Here is an 8765-nt window from a genome sequence, read left to right as displayed (position 1 = left end):
AATCCAAATTCTTTTCCATGTCCAGTGCTTCTCATTAGTTTGGAACTGGCTTCATACAGGAACTGCCCTATGCCTTGCTCTGTACTAGTGATACCAGCTCTTAAATGTGCAGTAGGTGTCAGTGTGATTTGGTGCAGGAAGGGATGTTCATCTCTGTTTCTGGCTGAAGTCTGTCAGAAGTACCAGGACACTTGCTTTGGAAATGGTTGATAACAACATAAGTAGAGCTGTGTCAGTCCCTTGCACTGTGTTCAGTGATGGCAGAGAAGCATGTGTGTGTTCACACCAGATAAAAAAAGGAGTTTGAAGTGGAAAGAAAAACGTGATAGGATGTTTCTAGGTTTGGGAGGAAGAAGACGCCAAGAGCTGAATTCAGTTGTTCATCTCACAGGTAAAACTCTGCTTGATGGAGGACTCGGTTCCCACTTAGTTGGAAATTCCTCCAGAGCTGACAGCCACTGCCTGTCATGAAAGCAGGGTCCCATCTAAAACACTTCTGAGTGCTCGACTCTCAGGAGCAGGAACCCAAGATTTCTTAGCCTGTAGTAGGCAAGCCTATTTATCCTACAGTCCAGGACAACCCTGTATCTCCTTAAGGAAGCTGACTGGTACTGCTGTAAACAGGAGGGTCTTTTTGGACCTCCTAAGCTCCGTACTCAGTGGAAGCTGAGATCCTGGAACAAGAGTGAGATGGGATCTTCAGCTCACCAGCAGTATTTGGCCACTGTGAAAAAGCAGCGGCTTTTAAGCCAGCCTATTCTACCATGCTTGCAAGCAATCAGTGGGAGCAGGAATACCTGATGATTTCCTGAAGGCAATGAAAGGAGCTGCTTTCTCACATGGCAGTATGACCATAATCAAAATAAAATTTAAAAAAGCTTTTTGGCATGCTGCTCCATTTGCAGAAGTCTGATTTTATTTTCTTCCCAAGAATTCCCCATAAAGTGAGGCCCTAGCCCGATTGAAATCTGTAGGAGTTGCCCTAGTGACCTTAATAAACCAAAGATTTTCATTTGCAGTGTTCAATTTGTGTGATTATTTCCAAAACAAAACATAAAACTGCCCAAGAAAGGGAAATTAATTTTGAAATCCTACTGTAATCTGATTATCTAAAATATAGGTAGAAACCTTTCTATTAAATCTTACAAAACTCCTGCTCATCAGATTTTATGTGCCTGCCCCCGAGGTTTTCTACTAGTATGCTTTATCTTCAGCCATGAATCTAAAGGCAGAGCAGTAAATCTGTATAAGGCTTTATGTAGATTTTTACAGTCTGTATGGAATTCATAGCAAATAAGATGCATAGTATGGATAAAGTATTTTTAAGATTAGAAAGTGTGTGTAAATTGCCCATAGTATGTTCAGCATGAAGGAAAAACAAAACCAGCTATTCTGCTTGAAGGCCCTTTTGAAAGAGCTTCTTGAAATCTGCAAGCTTGTTGATAGCATCAGAAATGTATTTATATTAAGCCTCTAATTGCAGCATTTTAAAGTTAGCTTTCTAATTGTTTTCTATACACAAAGATAATATAGTTGGCCTTCAGGGATCCTCCATCCTGGTCCAATGGGGTTTACATTTGAACAGATCCTAGCAGATGCAATTTTCTAGACCTAATTTTAAAGCTTTACAGTCGCATTAAGTGCTACTTGGGGAGCATCAGCATTTCAAGAATAGCTGTGGCTGGTTTTAGCCTAACAACAGACAAGGGCTTACATGGGAAGATGCCTTCAGTGGTGATGCTGTGGTTAAGTACAGAGGAAAAGTTTCCATTTCCCTGAGGGGGAAACACCTTGTGCAGCCTTATGCTGACAGCAATCAGATGCTGAACATCATGTCTAATAATTCAGCAGCCATGTGGAATTGGAAGGCATAAAATGCAATGAGGGACCACTGCATGAAGGCAGCAGTGGAAGCTTCTGGATGCAAGGCTGTTGTAAAGAAGCTGATTTCATGAGCCAAAGAACTGGGATCCTGTATCATAATGGTCTCAGTGACAGAATGTTATAGCTGAGCCACTGAATGGCACATGATTGTGATTTTTCACAGCTGTGAATCCCATTTTGCAGTGTATTATTCTGGAAGAGTCTCCAGCTCTCCTTTGCCCTGAGCTGCCTATTCCTGCTCTGTGCCACAGGCTTCCATGTGATTGAAGCCCATCGATGCCCTGTGTGCTGAGACTGAGGGGGCTGGGAGGGCCTGGTGGAAAGGAGTGGCTGAGTGATAGTGGGACATCCCGGCGAGCTGAACACTGACGTAGCATGGCAGGAGAGGGCAGGGTAAATCTTCTCTGTGTGTGCATGTGAGTGCATGTTTTTCAGTGTTTCCTAGCACCACTTTCTCCAGGCAATTGCTGGTTTTGTTTAAAAGGGAAGATGAGCATTGGTTTGCTTTATTGTAGGGTGTGAGAATTGTGATTCTGCAAAGGCTAATTCATGCTTCTGTATTTACAAAGTCGACAGTCCCAGTGGGCTCAGGAGAGGTGGTGGGGGACAGGACTCACACCTACCTTAAAAGCATACATGGAAACATCTGCTTTCTTCTCTAATGCCTTTTCTTAGGAAGTTGTGATGTAATAAAATCATAGAGAGCTGGAGCTTGGCATTGTCTGGCTTGTTTCTCTAGTAGGACTTCTTATGAACTAAATAACCAAGGAACAGTATTTAGCTTAGAAATACTAAATCCTGCAGAACTTCCAGAACATGGGGGTAACAAAATATAAAGACACATCCAGCTGTTGAGGCAGTTGTCTTTTAGTTGCACTCTTAAACTAAGGTGTGACATGTTTGTGCTTTTTCTTATTGATGAGGGCATGCTAGTAGTAGTACTGGCATCAGACACCATTAGTGCTTAGGGAGAAGCGATGCTGAGGGAAAGAAATGAAGGTCAGAGATGTAGGATACAGAGGAAAAGCATATAATCAGAAATACCAACTCTCATAAGGCACAGACAATAGACAGTAAACTGGCTTCAGGAGAACTCTTCAGGCATCGTTGGAGCCAAATCAACCAGCATAAGGTAAGAATACAGTCAAGACAACTATTTAAATGATTTTTAAAAGTTGCTTACGCTTAAGACTTTCCTAGAAACTCCAAAGGGTTAGGTTGTTTTACTACCTTAGAATAAAGCCCATACATGTTTTTGCCTTTGTCCTCCATACTTCATATAGTAATTTCTTTACAATATATGCTACATAAGCTGGTTTTCCTCCCCTCTGCCAGGGCATGAGCAGGGTGGCTAAACTGGCTTAGGAAAATGATTTTCAAATATAACCTGTAACTGCCATATCAAGCAATCTCCTTTACCCATCTGCACACAGTCTTTGTTGGCTCGTAATAAGATGGCAAGGAGCAGGAGTCCCGAGACAGAGTTGGGAGTAGAAGCTTTCCCTGCACCCCCACTGTTGTTTCCAAGGTTGGCAGTAGCAGGGTGCTATGTTCTCTTCTCAGATATACTGATGTGATGTGAATTGGGCATGGGCTCAACCTGATGCCTTTCTGGTGAATTAGCTGGGGCACGCAGGATGGCCTTGGCAAGTTCTGTGATTTCTGTGTCCCTTTTCTGCCAGCTGTGGGGGGATGGGGGTGGATGATCCCAGATCTGGCATAAAGCCTGCTAATATTTCAAACAAATATGAACTGACAGAGTGAGTTCACACTGGGTCAGCATTTCACAGCATTTCTGAGCTGGTATTAGGAGTTATAAAAATTACTGAAGTGCAACATGAGATACTTAAAAGGTTCTACCAGCTTATGGCAGCCACTTTTGTTCCCATTTTACAAGCAGAACTCCCCAACAAGGCAGTCACTGTGATCATGGGTATCACTAGCTCTGGGGTACTGGGAAAAGGCAGAGGCTTAAATCTGAAAACTACAGCTTTAAAGGCGAGTTGTGGAATGGTCACTAAAATCAGCTGAAAGATACTGTGGTGTTCTGATTCCTTCCTAGCATTTTGCTGTAATGCAGTCTGCACTGGCAGGCTTGTCGCTGTTTGAAGGTGTATTTTGATGTAATGAAATATGACTCCCAATGTTAGCAGGGCTGAGAGCAAACACCTACTGTTTCCCACCTAGGAAAGCTGGCATTCAGAGGGAGAGTTTCTTTTCAGCACTGCCAAAAAAAGTGAAATTAATTGAACTAAAGCTTGGAACAAAATGTGAGTGTGACTTGATCTGGGAGTCAGGCTTATAGAATGAAATTTAAAAATATGCAACACAGGAAAGAACTAGCACGTTGGGTTACAGTAGGACTGATGAATTAGTAAGGATAGTCTATCCGTAATTTCAATGAGCTCAGACAGGCAGGTAAGGAGAGAGGACGATGTGTATAGAAAGAGCAAAACCAGCATAGTCAGAGTGAGATCAGGACCTTTCAAAAAAAAAAAAGTCAGCCAAGTTAAGGGCAAAGAAGCCTCCTATCCTTGGTTTCTGCCATTTGTCATGCTGCTCAAGTGATTGTGTAGATGATGTGCTTTTGCTGAGCTCCTGTTAGGACACCATAGTTAGAGAAATGCATTACCCCCGAAGGCCAGAATGAGGTCTTTCAAAGGTCATTATCAGAACTGGTTTCTCATCAATACACTACTTGATTGGAGGAAAAGACTCAAAATTGCAGAGCTTTGATTGCTGAGGGGGAAGCTTTTAACTGCTTCCTGCTGTTCTGTCATTTTGTGCTAACCCCAAATGGCCCCGTTAAATTGATGTTCTGTTTCCCATTCACTGGCCACAAATCACTCTTCTCCTGTTAATATAGGAAACATTTGCACATGATAGGAATTAGAGTGGCTAAACAGTAAATCTTAAAGCCAGTAAAGAGCTCAAAAGCATTTACCTAATGATCAAGGTGTTGATGTTTCCCCCCAGCACTTCATAATATTCAGCTGTGAACTGTTATTAAAAAAAATACAGAACCTCCTGTTTGCCTTAAGAGTATCTTTGCACAGATACTGTTCCCAGACAATGCAATGTGAGTCAGTCTGATTTCTGTGTGACAGCTAATTTCTTGCAGCTAATCAGAAGATAAAACAAAGGCTAGGAGTGATGCAGCTGTTCAGGCAATGGGGTGTCATTGCTGGCACTGTGTGTCAGTGTTGCTGCTGTGGATTAGGTCAGCAATGAAAGCACAACAGCTCCGTTTTCTCAGGACAGCAATCCTGTTAGAGAGTGCCTAGAGCCTGGAAGCTCTTTGGGCTGAAGAAAAGCTGGCGGCTGAGCCCCAGAAAGGTTTTTCTTCACTTTGATGGATGTCTGAACTTACACAACCTTACAGATTCGGTCATACATGCGCTCTTCCAATCAGAATTGAATCGTGCTTCAGGTCCTTCCATTGACAGCGTTTTACTAAAGTCCACCTTTACTGTCAGATTGAAGTAAAAGATGCTGACTGAGCACTGAGTTATATGTGGTCCCTTTTTATACCTGCCCTGCTGCAGAGTTCCCGCAGCAGCAGAGGGAAGTGAAGGTAACTGGACAGTGAATCCTAAAACAAGACTAGGTAGCGCAGGAATGCCCTAATAATGGTCTCAAAGTACTTTGATGTAACTGGAGAGGACAGAGCAAGCAGCATCTGGTAATCTATAGTTTTTGTTGTGAGCAAACAAGAAAAAATATTAACCCTTCTTCTGCTGGCCTTCAAACAATACTGTTCACTCCTGCATATTTCTTTCCCCCACTGCAAAAATGGGAGGATGAAATTGATCACCTCTGCGAAGTGCTTTGATATCTGCTGATAAAACCACTTTATAGGCAGCAGTTATCAGGACAAGCGCAGTAAAGCCCTGCTTTCCTCAGGCAGCTGAGATCGCTGGTACGCTCTGTCACTGAAAGATTTCCAATATCCTTAAATGTCACTAAACTGAGAAAAGTTACATTACTGAAAATCAGGATGAAAGTGGCCTCAGATGTAAATCCTTTCTAAAATCTTTGTAAGCCTTAACTGCTTTAGTTCCAACAGATCTTCCCATAAGATGAACTGCCAACCAAAAGGTAAATATAAATGCAAAATATCCCCAAAGCAAGCACGTTACTGGCTTTTAAAACAATTCCATTTAAATAATGTGAAAATATATTAAAGAAACAGAATCTATTCTGCTTTATGTTTAAAGATGAATTAATGCAAATACCACAGGTTCGTCCTGCGTTACTCCCTTGAGAGGAGTCACTGGGGAAGCAATTTGTTTCTTGCTCGCTAAGACAGGGAGCTTTGAAGTTAGTGAGTAGTCTGTCTGCGAGTAGCCCATTTAATCTTGAGGAAAAGCATCAAATCTAAGTTGGAGTGATTTACTAAGTAACTTAGTAACTGAGAGTTACTAAGTTGGAGTAATTGCATTTAAACAATGCAATGCCTGTGCACTGTTTAAAGCTCTGGCAAGAAGAGGTCTTCAGCATTCCACCAACCAGCAGTATGAGGGACAGTGGAAATGGCACAATGACTTTTAGGAATAAATGTTTTATTGGCTATTAGCAATGGACATGAAGCCCTGAAGACTGAGTGTCATGAGGAGGACCTCTATTATGCCTCTTTTTTTTTTTCTTTTTTTTTTTTTCTCCTTTTGAACTGATGACTACTAGGCTAAGGGTTGTTATCGATTGCTTTTTGGTGGTAGCAGGTGAGGATGATTTCAGTGAGGGCTGGTTGCTGGGAAAGCCACCAAAAGTGTCTATTTTCCTAAAAGGCAGTCTCTATAGTTTTAGGGATGTTCACACACTCCTGCTCACTTGGCTGCACTCATGAAATTGTTTCTGGAGCTGTTCTTTAACTGGATTAGGTAAATGACCTAGAATTAATTTCAGCTTGGAATATTTTACTGATTTCATGTGTAGGATCACCCTGAGATCAGTTTGTTGGTACAGCTGTGTAGGCAATGAGTTGTGACTGGTTAGGTGATGGAAGCAGGTACCTCTCACAGGCACAGGCTATTTCCCTGCACAGAAAATTTTAAAAGCTGTTTTCTGAAACCCAGAGCCATCGAGCTCATAGGAGACTCCACCTTCATCCTGGAACTTTTTTTCAGAAGCCAATTTTTCTACTCTTTAATTATAAATCAGACCCTCAGCTGTCAATCAGCACAGCTCCACTGAGGTGGTATGCATAAGCTCTACACCCTGTCAGCTTCTAGCCTGAAGATACCAGCCTTGGGGTATCAACTGCAAAGAAAATCTCTGCAATGTGGATGGCCTATAAAGCAATTCAGGGAGGTCAGTGCATCTGAAGACAGCTCAAAACAACAGCTAGAGCTAGAGGGAATATACACTGTTTACTACAATTGGATTTGCACTGAAATCTACAGATGCAAAATTCATAGCCAACATGGATTAATTTGCTCCTAATAATTTTTTACAAAACCAGCTTCTTCCCCCTTCCTCTAATGACTTCTGTTTGACAGCTGTGGATTTGCAAAACAAACTGCAGTAGCAGAGTAGACGTTAACGTTTCGAAACAGCACTAAAAAACTGAATTGAATTGCCTTTGAAACTTTAAAGTTGCTGCCAGTTTATACCAAATTAAACTTGACAAAGTTTTATAGACTATACTTGATCTTTGAGCATCTTTCATCACATTATCACCTGTGTGTGAGGGAGAACTCTTAGCCCTATTTTACAGATGGAGAAATGAGGCACAGGACATCTGAGACAGTCCTGGAAATGACTCTGCTACGTAGCACAGTCTTACTCACAAGGAGGCACTCTCCAACCTTTTCATGTTTTTTGGATTAGCTGCAAGATCTCAAATTGGTTTTCCTGGTGTGCCACAGAATTTAGGTCAAGTTCCCACTGGGGACCACGCAGTAAGTGAGATGTGCAATGTTTCTCCTGGTTTGTACCAGCACCTCTACAGGAAAGGAGAGTAGGATGTTGCTGTTTCAGAAGATATCATCCCTGTTCCTCCTCTGAAGGGTGAGCAGAAGGCTGTAGCTGAGTTAATGGCCTCTGCAAAAGCACCATAAAGTCAGTTTATGTAATGACCTGGAATTTATATCTTTGCTCATGAAACAGGAGCTGGTGGCTGTTTTGATGGCTAGCTTGTAGTGTAAATACCATACTGAGCTGGATTCTTTCTTCAGATAGTCCACACATGCTGGTGAAGTCAAGGAGAACTGGGCTGGTATCCAAGGACAGAAGCTGGTTGCTCGTCTACTTAGGCTACATTGAAAGCATTACGCATGAGATGTGAGAAAAATAAATAAGCCTGTTTACCATGTGGAAGAGAGCTGCCTTACAGAGGGTTAGCTGCAAAATGACTAGTTAAAGGCTGCAGTCAATTGCCCCTTCCAAAAATGCAGGCTCACCTGCCTTCCCTTCCCTCATCAACCCAGGAGCGAGCCCCAAGAAGTACCTTAAAAGAACAACTTTGCAGTATGGAGGTCTAGTCCAATGTACTCTTTAAAAGGTCCCTTTTGTCTGAGGAGCTGAAAGAATGGTGATATTTCTGTAAAAAATTACAGTCAGAAAAGAAATGCTGTAAGAATATTCTGTAGCTGAAAAAAACCCAGGATTAAATAGTCTATAATGTTTGCTGGAGAAACCTTAAAACAAATCGGAAGCAAATGAGGTAAAATGATGCTTTACTGGTAGGGATTTTGATCTTTTTTTCTTAAAGCCTGCCTTGCTGTACAAGCTTGTGTAAGCAGCTGGTATAGTAGAGCATCCTGGCTCTAAACTCTGACTTTGGTTTGGCATCTCTGGTACCATTAGCTTTCAGTGCTACTGCAAGGGGACCAGCTGTTCTGGTCCATTCAGTTACTGGTAAGCTAAAAGGAAATTTCACA

Source organism: Falco biarmicus, chromosome 12, assembly GCF_023638135.1.
Source record: "Falco biarmicus isolate bFalBia1 chromosome 12, bFalBia1.pri, whole genome shotgun sequence".
NCBI lineage: Eukaryota > Metazoa > Chordata > Aves > Falconiformes > Falconidae > Falco > Falco biarmicus.
The sequence above is the reverse complement of the archived record's forward strand: the minus strand, read 5'-3'. Positions refer to the sequence as shown.